We start from the raw sequence: 12,780 nt of genomic DNA, 5'->3' as shown, positions 1-12,780 counted from the left end.
TATTTAATTCGTAAGGGCAATGATGTACTTGCAAAACTTCACGCGTGGTCCAGAAGAAATGCATTAGCAATTAACACAGTAAAATCTAAAGCCGTTATATTCAGACCAAAAAATATGCACTTCATGACTGACCTCAGCTTAACCCTTGGTGAAAACGCTATAGCAATAGTGAGTACCGTGAAAACACTAGGTGTTTACTTTAATGAATTCATGTTGTGGAACAATCATGTTGATTTGATAACCACCAAGCTAGCTCGAGTTGTAGGACTATTAAGAAAATTTCAACAGACATTACCAATCAAAGTAAAGATGATAATATATCATGCTCTTTTCACATCGCATATTAACTACTGTCATTTAGTGTGGGGAACCACTACCATTACTTGTAAAAACAAACTTCTAATATTGCAGAAAGCTGCGATGAGAGCTATACTGAATGTACCTTTTACATCACATGTAAGTTCCCTATTTTCAAAATACCGTATCATGGAAGTAGAAAAAATATATGAATTCCGTATTCTTAAGTCCTATAAAATGCAGGTAAACAAAACAATATGTTGCTTAGAGACATCGCTAACTTACATGAAAATCCCACAAATTACCCAACACGATGTCATGAACACTGGCACGTTCCACACCCGCGCACAAATTATGGATTCCAAACACTCAGTTATGCATTACCATATACTTTTAAATAAGTTTAAAATTACGCAGGAAAATATAACCACTTCTTATTCTTTTAAAAGCATACGAGAACTTTTTTTTTCTGATACAATATATGTTGTTAGAGAAATTGCACTAGTATCAAATGTCTCGTATGGTTGTATTTCTACTTTTGTTGCCGCACTGTACTGCTTTATTCAGTTTCTTTTTCTTTTTTTGACGACATTGTAATTATTTTGCTGTTAACAATGTACTCTGTGTTTTCTGCCCTGCACTGCCAAACACAATAGGGATATGGGAGCTTTGTCAGCTGCTTTTTAGCGGCTTTTACTCCCATACACCTCAAACATGTCATATGTAAACATGTTGGAAATAAATTCAATTCAATTCAATTCAGATCAACAATGGGCATGTTTAGGTGGCGTTTTCTATTTATCTATCTTTTAAGATTTTTATCTATAGCGAACCGCAGCGAGATGTGGTTGCTTGTGGCGTTGTTGCGCGCCATTGTTTATAGCTTCCGAGAAGGTTAGCATAGTCATTGCCCCACATCGTGACACAAATGTGAAACTTTAATTGAGTGATGAAGTTTTACGCGCCAAAATTCACGGTGATAATGAGGCGCGCCACAGTGGGTGACTCCGGAATAATTTTGACTACCTGGGGTTCTCGACTGTGCACCTAAACCTAAGTACCTTCGTCGGCTAAACAAATTTTCCCGGTGGTTATTTTTCAGAACTAGCAGAAACATACCGTACCTTATCGGACAGCAAACGACGCGTGCTTTCTGACGTCGCCTTTCCTTACCCTTTACCCCGCTCCTCCCCCATATGCGGGCTGTCACGAGCGAAGCAATTTTTTCGTTTCATGCTACTTCCTCCACCTTGCGGTATTCCGCAGAAGCGATTTGGAACTGCGTCTTCAGTGCTTTTGCGGTGAGCTCACGCACTATTACAGCAGTCTGGAGGGCATTGTAGTGACGCCCGAGAGCTCCAGGGTGCATTGTGGCGACGCGTTGGAAAGACGTAGTAGACGCCAAACGAGTTCCTGACGTCGGCTTAAGCCTGTGCCGTGCTCCGGCAATTAATACGCACACTCTCGACAACCCCCCGGCGCGGTGTGCCAGACAGCAACAGCAGAAGCAGTGGAAAGGTAGAAGGAAAAGGCAAAAAAAAAAAAGGTGCGCATAAAAAAAAAAACGACTGTGCGTGTTCTCGAAAGCCCGCAAGGAAACCCTTGGCGGGCTCAGCACGTCCTCACAGGCAGCAGTCGTCTGTAGAGCGTTGTCAACAGCCTACAGATCGAAGAAAACGTGCTATGCACTGTGTATCTAAACCGATTCCGAGGCTCCAATTGTTCTCATCAGGCACTGAAGCTGTGACCTCGGCTGGGGCCCTCGACGCCTCTACAAGACAAATGCTTCACGGCGTAATGCAGGGAACGACGCTGTGCTGGGGGCCACCGACTTCGTCCTATGGCCGGCTTGGAGAGACGACACTAGACTAATGGGGCGCCACTGGACGTTTATAAAGCTGACGCTAGCCGCTGGGGGCCAGAGGGGATCCCGCCTAACTTGCTTACGCCACTGTCGTTTCCGCCGGACCGGTGTCGCAACGTGCCCCTTCCTTTTTTTACTTACGTCATTGGGCTCTCGCAGAATGTTTTCTGCAGTGAACATTGTGCACCCTTTGCCAAAATTACTGCGTGTAGGTCAAGTAGTCTGTCTGAAGGTTTTGCGTTTTTCTTGAAATACTGTCAGCAGCCTATATAAAAAGTCCGCGCGTACGGGAAGTGCACACGCTGTCAACGAATTCTACATTGACAGGTAAAACTAGTGACATGAACTGTTATCACTCATCGCTTTCTATTTAGTTTTGTTCCCACGTTGTTATTATGCACACGTATTGTTGTTGAGCGATATGTTAGGCTTACTTAAAATGAGAGCGAGTGGCGGCGCAGTCTCTTTTATTGATGATGACGATGTTGGTGAGGACATGTGTAGTGTTTTTAGGCGCAAGGACGCAATATGGAGCTTTTTTGTGTGACTCTAGTCTTTTTGACGCAACTGAAATTTTGTGGGTGAAAATGAGACACCGTCCGCTAGGCTTCGCGTGCTTGGGACCTGTGAATTGGCACATGTGCGAAGCATTGAGAGAAGTCGTGGTATAATTGTCTTAGGCTGCATATTTTTCTAGGAAAGGAGGCTATTGGAAACACCAGGAAACAATAGGTTTCCCACGTTGCCAATATTATCACTACCACGTGACTGTATAAGGCTCTATACTAATGGGAATGGGGTCTATCTTAGGTTAAATCAGGGAGTCTCCAAAATAAATGCAAAGGGAAATGTGACGATAGTGTCTACGAAAGCTCCAAGTATGGTGGTTCAGTCCCTTTGGGAATGACAGCTATTACACAAGTCAGCCTAAACTTCGTTCTAGTGGCTGCAGGCTTATTTGTGACGCTGAAGATATACAAAATCTAGCGTTGTAAATGTCAGTCAATAATAATTAAGTACACGCGCCGAAACTGTATAAATGAAAGGATGAAATAAATATTGGTAGCTAAAATTGCTTTTTTTTTCCTTTTTGCTTTGCAAGTTTCTTCTTGATTTTACAAAGCCGAAGAAGAGCAAGAAAAAATAGTGTTTGAAACTCATGGAGCATGAATGAAAACGATAAGTATATAACAGCGTCAGCCGAGGGAGACCATCGTCACTTCTGGTAAATACGTTAAACAAGTACTTTACAACGTGGCTATGCGATTTAAAGTGTGTTTACACCACGTTACGATCTACCTTAGCGATCGCTAACTCCCTATATGTCTGATAATCGTTGCGGATATATTGATCAAAGCACGAGCAATGTGGGTAGAGACGCAATAAAACCTGCCTTATCATTTTTATAGTTCTCGAGTGCTTAAAAAACGACGCTGTGTTGGTCCTTTTCTCTGTAAGTGCGTCACCGCATCTGTATACAGATGCGGTGACGCACTTATAGAGGAAAGGACCAACGCAGCGTCAGATGTGGTGACGCATTTATATATCGAGCTGCGTATTAAGTTGCTATTTCGTCAATCAGTGAAAATGCCTTCATGAACTTGTTCAAACACCAGGATCATATTGGAAAAATCCGAAGTTCGAACTTCGACCAGTTTGAGCAGTCATCTTTTAGAGCAGGGTGACCAACCGAACAAACGTGGGAGCTGCGGAAACAACCATCTGGTAATACGTATGAAAACTATTACCGTTAGAAATACGAAAAAAAAACAAGAGGAGGGTAAATTGCTGCGGCAGAACTCATCTCACGACGACTATCGACTGCAATGCGTGCTTATTGCCTATGGTGTTGGGCTGCTAAGCACGAGATCGCGGAATTGAATGCCGGCTACGGCGGCTGCAATTTCATGGGGGCGAAAAGCGAAAACACCCGTCTACTTAGACTTAAAAGAACGTTAGAGAACCCGATAGCGAAGCTTATGTGATGACTATGACGCAACCACGACGCTACGACGAAGACGGCCTGAGAATGGATGCATGATAGCGGCTGTCTGACTATGGTGGCATGACAAAGGCGGCATAATTATGATTGACTGGCGATAGCATGATTGTTATAAAATGTCGAAGAAAGATTGATGTCGATCATGGAGGAAAGAAAAAAAAACAGGAGAGGCCCTGACGTCACGTTTTTGAAGCCGGAAGTGCAGCCATGTTGGTGTGCCACCTTCCTTTGCGCCTCCAATCAAGGGTTCTGCAGCTCGCCGGAGCAGATGAGCGCGAACTTTGAACTTGCATTGTTACGAGCCGCCGGAAGTGTGTGCTACCGACGCGCGTCAAAACAAAGCCTACGAAACTTCTGTAGCAGTTTTACTGAAGCAGACGCGCTCCTGTGTTTTTCCGTGGCACGTTGGGGAAGACGATGAAGATCCGCGCCGTGATTGCCTGAGTGCATCTGTTGCTGGCTAACACTCACACTCACAGAGCCAAAACACAACTTTCAAGCTTACACACCGCCTTCGAATGTCAGCTTTTCTCGCGAACAAAAAGTGCTGCGAGAAATACACCGGCGGGAGAATCTTATCTCACTTTTCAGAGACCCAGAGCAGCAACGAAAGCTTCAAGAGCACAGTTGCTATGGCAACGTTGACATTTGGAGTACCCGTCCCAGTGCTCCTTCGCGAAAAATAGCACGTGACTTCCGCCACACTTTCTCCAATACGTCCGTGCTGGCCGGGGCCTCTCCTGGGGTTTCCATCCTCCATGATGTCGATGAAAGGACGAAGGCCGTATGACGACACCGTCTTGAGGACGATGCAATGAAGTTACTGAAGTGATGACAATGACAAAACGACAGCGTGACGTCTATGGCTTCAGGACGACGGTGTGACGAAGATGGTGCGATGATGCCGGTATGAGGAGAGTCAGATGACCAAGCTGCAATGGCGGCGACGCGGCGACCACGATACCACGATACCATCGTTACGACGAACACATGCCTAGTGGCCCGAGGTATTAGACTACTTAGACAACTATGTCGCCGTAGACGGTGTGACGACCACAACATGAGGAGAGTCAGTCGTGAACCTTGAACGACGACTATTGTACGAACACAACGGCGTAACAAGGCAACGGTGTAACAAGGAATACATGACGACTGTATGATGATGATGGTGCGAAGACAACGGCATGACGAAAGTCGGATGACAAAACTAGAATCACGATGATGCGGCGTCCAGAGTGGCATCGCGACCATTAACACAAACCTAGTGGCCCAAGCAAGTATAAAGCTTGGGTATATTGGCTATCCCCGTTGGCTCACTGAACCACACCGCTGTCTTGCTCTCTCTTAACATTACGCATATTATTTTTCGTTCCATTCCTCTCTGCAAAGTGCTTAACTTGTTATTGAGCTGCTTTGTTAACCCTCAAGTTATTGCCCCATATATGTTAGACGATAGCATGACGACAACAGGATGACGAAGCCGGAATAACGAAGGCGGAATCACGACCACGGCTCGATCAAGACGACATGACTTCCTCGGCAGGACAATGGATGTATAATCGCGACTGACGGACCACCAAGCAATGACGGCGATGGCATGGCAACGCCACATGGCACGATTGAACGGGGACGCGTAATGATTACCATAGAATGACGAAGGAATAAGGACGATGGATCGACGTAGGTAGCATGACGACGAAGGCATACGGACAACGGGGTGACGTTGTACTCATCCAGTTGAAGTGATAGCAGCGCTACAATGACAACGTGACGACGACGTCATTATGACAGTAGTGCCAGGACCTTGATTAAATGGTATAAGGACAGTGAGTGACACCGAGTGTACGATGGAAATGGCGTGACGATGCTTGCATCACAACATCAGTATGATGACGATGGCGTGACGAGGATGGCATGATGAGGGTCAGATGAAGCTAGGGCTCCGATATTATAACGACCCCGAAGGCCACAATATAGGCCACAATTCTCACAATATAGCCCCACCACCATGGTGGGGCTATATTGTGAGAAAACGAAAGCAGACAGACAGACAGACAGACAGACAGACAGACAGACAGACAGACAGACAGACAGACAGACAGACAGACAGACAGACAGACAGACAGACAGACAGACAGACAGACAGACAGACAGACGGACGGACGACGGACGGACGGACGGACGGACGGACGGACGGACGGACGGACGGACGGACGGACGGACGGACGGACGGACGGACGGACGGACGGACGGACGGACGGACGGACGGACGGACGACGGACGGACGGACGACGGACGGACGACGGACGGAGGACAGACGGACGGACGGACGGACGGACGACAGGACAGCACCGACAGACGACGAGACGACAGACAGACCTACAGACAGACCTACAGACAGACCTACAGACAGACCTACAGACAGACCTACAGACAGACCTACAGACAGACCTACAAGACAGACCTACAGACAGACCTACAGACAGACAGACAGACAGACAGGTGTTTATCAGATAGATACGCTCAAAACGGCTGATGTAGACAAAGAATGCAAGGCATGATAAAAAGGTAACGATATCTAGGACTGGATCTGTTGCAACCATAGATAACGTTACCATGTCGATAGAAAGTGTACGAGAGGGAAGGAATATTAAGGAGAGGTAGAGAAAATGCTATACTGAAAAGGGTGTTTATCATACCGAATTAGCTCAATCAGGCTAGGTAGACATTTGTCACCACATGCCGATAAATCATCATCGTTATCATCAGGCAGGCAATTCTACTCTGCACAAGAACACTAGCAGAAGGGCCGGTCGTACAGCGGACACGTCGAACATAGGGCGAAATGCAAAAATTAAGGTTTTCAGTTTTAAAAATTATCACGCATCTACACGAAAAACCTAAAATCACGGTGCGATTGTATACGTGATTCGTACGTCAACGAGGCCATTGGTCATTGCTCAAATATATGTGCTGTCATTTACGAAGTGGTAGGAAGCAGCACGCTATCATGAGGGCCCAAACGAAGTTTTCATCTGCACAGAGAGACAGTTTTTGGAACGCCGAGATTTACGAGCTGTCGTGTAAGTGTGCGGGCGCTTTGAGGGGCTCCAGTTCTCTGCTCCACTTCGAGTGAAGCGCCGGAGGGGAGGTTTATGTTCTCTGTAGCCTTTAGTCGATCTAATAAAGCATGAACTTAAACCACAAGACAGAGTCAGGTGCTGTTAAATTGGTTGGCAATATGCCAAAGAAAAAAAGCCGAATGCCGCAAGGATACAAAATTATAACAAAAGCATGCAAGGTGGATAATAGAGATGGAATGACGTTGTTGTGAACTGCCAGTTCACTTCATAGCCAAACACAGCTAGCTTCCAAAGAACAGAATAAACAAAATCACAGAGATCTCTTTCTCTATACAAAGTGGAGTGTAAACCTAATTTACTCAAATTATGAGGTTTTTTGTGCATTAACTTAGCGTATCTAACACCAGGAGGTAAGATGGATCGGCACGACAGCTCTGTCCATTCATCCCATGTGCTTGCCTACCCTTGACTGAGGAAATTATTTCGACAAAAGGTAGATAGACGTATAGCTAAGCACCACCTTGTAGGGAATTTCTTCAGTGAAATACAAATGGGATGGAATGCAATCGTCAATCTTGAGTTCGGCACGAGCGCCCCTGTTAAATACTGGAATGTATCCCTGAACATTATTGATTGTTACTTTTACCCGTGAACGTGATTGAGATGCCCGTTTACCAGTACTAAGTTCACCTGCTCTCCCCAATTGTTGGTTGTCTTGATTGCGTTTTTGCTGTGGTTTGCGCTGACAGTGCTTTCACATTACGAATTCACAGGACGCATTCAGCTCGGGTTATAACATCTTTATTGTAACTTATGCGCATAGGGTAAGAGGACACAAACAGAGAAATGTACGACAAGGATGCAACTTATGGCGCCTGCTTGCATAACTGCTTGCATTGTACACTGCGCTAATTTTCGACGCCTTTGATACTTCGACGACAACATAATGTCGCCATATTGGCGTCGTAATTAGTGCTTCACGACACCGGAAAATAAATAATTATCAAATGCTAGTCCCTGCCCCTATATTGCCAAGAACTAAAAGGTGCGGCGTCATTTAGCGAGATACGTGGTCACACTGAAAAAACTCCAGGACATGTTTTGTAAATTTCGAGAAAAAGGTGTACTTCACAAGGAAAAGGTACATGGTAAATCGCACAATGTATCCTAAGCCGCTACATGGAAAACAATTGAGTATTTTAGCTACAAGCATTTGCTAACCGTAAATGCAACTATTTTCCGATTCGTGCACAGTGCGTTCACAATTCTATTCCCGCCATTCTAATCGTTACTGCATTTTTTCCCGTAACGAGCTACCCTTTTATTAATGGTTTCTAGTCTCCTTTCTTCGTAAATGAAAATAGGTCATTAGTGTGACCATTGAAGTGGTAAAAAGAACCAGTACCGTCGCGACACTAAAGTAGAATCATTAAATCAATAGGAACCAAAAAGTGGTTAACCGCGGTGAAAATAAGCGTTGGTGCACAATGGCACGCGGTTTAATGTTCCGCACCATCAACTCTTTTCCTTGGAGACTGTAAGAAAACTAAGCAAATATTAGTTGTCTACCATGGCCAACGAAATCATTCCCCACAAAGAATCATCCCTTCGGCAAGGAAGTTACGCTTTGTCAGCAGAACGAAAGGTAGACACAGAGCGAAACGCTAATCTTGATTGTTTGTGCGCACGCTACCGCGCTCTAACAACGTCTCTGCGGTTTCGCCTAGGAATATTAAAGCGGTGCGCAAGCTCAGCCCTAGGATCGGCCGCAGCAAACGCGAGACCAGCCTTCGCAAACCTAGCTTATTGCTTTGGGGTCTGTGATGTCCGTTCTCGTGTGCTCGTAATGGTGATAGATGGCAGAGATAACGCCGAGTAGGTTGTTTAAGACGCTCGCAGCTGTCGAGAAAAGGTAAGTGCGATAAATGGTGCTCGAGTTCGAAGCTAAGGTACGGGGTATGGTTAGTTTTACGTTATTAAAACTGCACCTGAGAGTCAGGAAGAGCCAAATTATGCAGTAAGTTTACGTTTTACGGGAAGTGTTGCAAAAGCAGATTTTGCGTACTCGCCAGCGGTAACTATGGTTTAAGCAACCTTAGGGACAAATACGAATTACTTGTTAAAGATGCTTGGTCCTATTTTCAGGTTTATTCACATAAATTATTCTGTAGATATATTACCTTCGACACTGTTCTTACATAAAACTCTACACAATATGGCACTCCGTGCTTTTCCTCAAGATTTATCGATACGTTTACGGTCCCTCTCAACGCTTGCTGTTATCATGATATAGTAGTGATTGTTGCGTATTTTGCGCTACATCTTCTGAAAACTAAATGCTAAATACTTCTACTAAATATAGCATATAAAGTGCAGCAGCTAAATAAAGCTAAAAAACACAGTTACAATACAGCTTAAGTGTAGTTCAAGTACACATAAAATACAGCTGTTCCTTTAAAATACAGGTTTTAGACAGTACCAAGGGGCATAAGGGCGCGGAAAGAAATTGTGAAAGCGCGTGGGTTGCTATAGAAGCACGAATGAATAAATCAGGAATTGGACTTAATTGTACAACTTTAGGAAACGACTGCTAGAGTCTAAAAGCATTGAAGTAAAGATACACGTAATTATCCCCAAAATCCACCCTGCAAGCATTCATATGGATTCATGCAGTGCAAGAAAAATTAAAACTTTTATGGTTGGATGAAGACGAATGTAGCTGGCATGTGTCAGAAGGTAATTCAAGGGAGCCTTCATCAATAATTGTTTTAGACGGAGGTTTTTTATGCTATGAAGAGGAAAATGTGCTGCTGGCCTCCGCGCAAGTCCTTGGATGCTGTGGCCCTACAGAAATTCTGAGATATGGAAGGTTCGGCTTGTCTTCGGGCGAGCGCTGGAAGAGAAAAAAAGAAAAGCTTTATAATAAAGGGCAGACAATTTGATAATCGCGTACATAATACCCGCGTACATGATACTCTTCAAAGCGAAAGGGATCGGGCAAAGAAAGGTCCCGAGAGGGCAGCGCAGACAAAAAAAAAATAAATAAAGCGCGAGAAAAAATGTGACGTTGATGTGACCAGGCAAGGTATAAGTAATGACATGCACGTAGTCGTGCAGCCAGGGCTTCTCAAATGAGTAATTGTCTTGATGGAACGACGTAAGAAAATTTAACGTCTGTCATTGCTTGAAAGCAGAAGGCATATTACCTAGTATTCTTCATCTAGTTGTAGTGGTTATAGGAAACGAGACCCACCTTTACTCAACAAGCAACAATTCATTAATAGCTACCTGGTCGTTCTTGTGCTGACTTGGTTCGGCCTCAAATATCGCCATGTCTGCTGAATAAAAATTCCTTGGAAATAAATCATCATGGCAGCTGTTATCTTATATACTTGTTTTCTATTTATGTTTGCTCAGGCTATAGCGAGAAAACTAAGAACACCGCGACATATAGCTGTAACCTAGCCTCACCAAGCGCAAATGTTCATCTTTTCTACAAGTTTAGCGGCAAGTCCGTGTCAGTGTTCACATTTGATATATACGCAAATCTTCGCAACTAAACCGAAAAAAGATTTCATAACTTGTTAAATGCTAAACACTTATTCAAAACTCAGCAATGCAAATTTCGCACTTGTCTTTGTTGCCATACCAATTATATGGGCACTACAGGCGCACTTCCGCCGTTGTAGTCACCTTCCCCGTCGTCGTGATGTTCTGTATAAAGTCCGAGTGCGATAACATCGTGGCTACGCGCCGTATGCTGTTGGTATGAGTGAAAGCTTCCTAGGGTGAGCCGAGAATGGTTGCTTGATCTCCTGTTCGCAAAAGAAGAAAGTGGGGATAAAGCGCGCTGTCTTCCATCGCGCGCAAGTCACCAGAGCGAGGGGAGGTGGGGTGCGTTGTACTTCAGCGGCCGCTGCATACGGCGCAATCTGCAATTGTGGGTCCGAGTCTAGGTGCGCCGAGGGCTAGTAGCTTTTTGTGCGCTGTGTTCTCGCCGCATTCCTCACGCTGAAGCGAGAGGCAGCACGAAGGTCACTTCGCGCGCTGCTGCCGCGGCACTTCCTCACAACAGCGTTTTGACCGCGAGTGTGCGCGGTCATTGAGTGAGATGCGTGACGCAAGGCTTGGTAATTTAGGTAGTAAGTGAATGCTTACGAGTTTCCAAGGCTGATAAAACTACTATTCTTACTTCGTATAGCTGTATAATAATTTGCTATCGAAATCAATGTTTCGCCTTTCGGGCGAAACTGCGATATTTATTTTCTGCAAAATATATAGACAAGAGTGAACAAATCACTGACGCCATAAGGTCATAGGATATAGAATTAGTGTACACTTCAAACACGCGTAGTTCATAGATTTCTCGTATTGTCCAACGGTATTTTGCCGACGCTACACAATTCCCCTAGCAAATCAGATGATTTAATATTCTCTCTATTACGCCAGCTTTAGCGATTGAGTAGTTCGCATCACCAATCTTTTGTCTCCAACATCATGTTGCTATTGGTCGTTCTTCAGGCATCTCATGCACCTAGCCATACTTGACCGAATCGCCTACATTTTGAGAAGCATATGACAGATTAGGATATTTTACGAAAAGCGCTTGAGGTCCATGGCAGTGTAAAATACGCTCCATTTTCGACAGAGGTCTCTCATAATTACACACGCAGGAAAAATCCCAGACTGTGCGTCCCTGAATTGCACCGATGTAAAAAGAAATACCCAGTTGCAACTCAACCCGGCCGAATAAAACAAAGTCGGTAGTCGGTTAGGGCATGCTGATATATAGGAATAACTGCCAGCTGTGAGCATTTATCTTGGCGTATGGAAGCTGTTACCTCTGTCGTTTTCGTTCAGCACTTGCCGCCTACGCTGTTGTTCCTGCTCTATGGCAAAATTGATTTCTTCATTTGTTTGCCTATATTTACCGAGCGATACACCTATTTAGTATTTTCTGGCCTTGTTTTTGTTGATACTCCTCTTGGGCAAACGACGATTTGCAACGTGTACAAGCAAGAAAAATAAATACAGGCAGCGAGACTTACTTGATAATGAATAGCAGCTGCAACCGGCGTCATCTGTTTTCTCTGCTTCCCTTGAGATCGGTCATTTGTTCATGGCGTTGTTTCACATCTATACCCCGTTTACAGTGCTGTTTACTAGTTTTGCGTCCTCATTTGCAGTTGAGTCCTGTCGTGAAACCCAAACGAGAAGTCTACAAGGGCTGCGTGAAACAGCTGCGTTTAATTCTTGTAGGTCCATTGTATCCATCCATTGCTATATTAATCATCCCCGCCAATTTTTGAGAGATACAAACAGATACCGTGGAAAGAGTGATGAGGTGATCGCTAGTCTGCGACGCGATATAAGTAATCGTCATCATAACACTCAGCTCATCTTATGTCCATTGCAGGGCTAAAGAATCTCCTAGCAATCTTGAATTAGCCCTCTTTTCATTTGGCTGACTGCATACAATGCCTTCTATTTTTATGCGACATAAATGCCAAGCAGGAAAAGTAATTGTGCTGTGT

Source organism: Dermacentor silvarum, chromosome 8 (assembly GCF_013339745.2).
Source record: "Dermacentor silvarum isolate Dsil-2018 chromosome 8, BIME_Dsil_1.4, whole genome shotgun sequence".
Lineage (NCBI taxonomy): Eukaryota > Metazoa > Arthropoda > Arachnida > Ixodida > Ixodidae > Dermacentor > Dermacentor silvarum.
Note: the sequence above shows the minus strand (reverse complement) of the source record.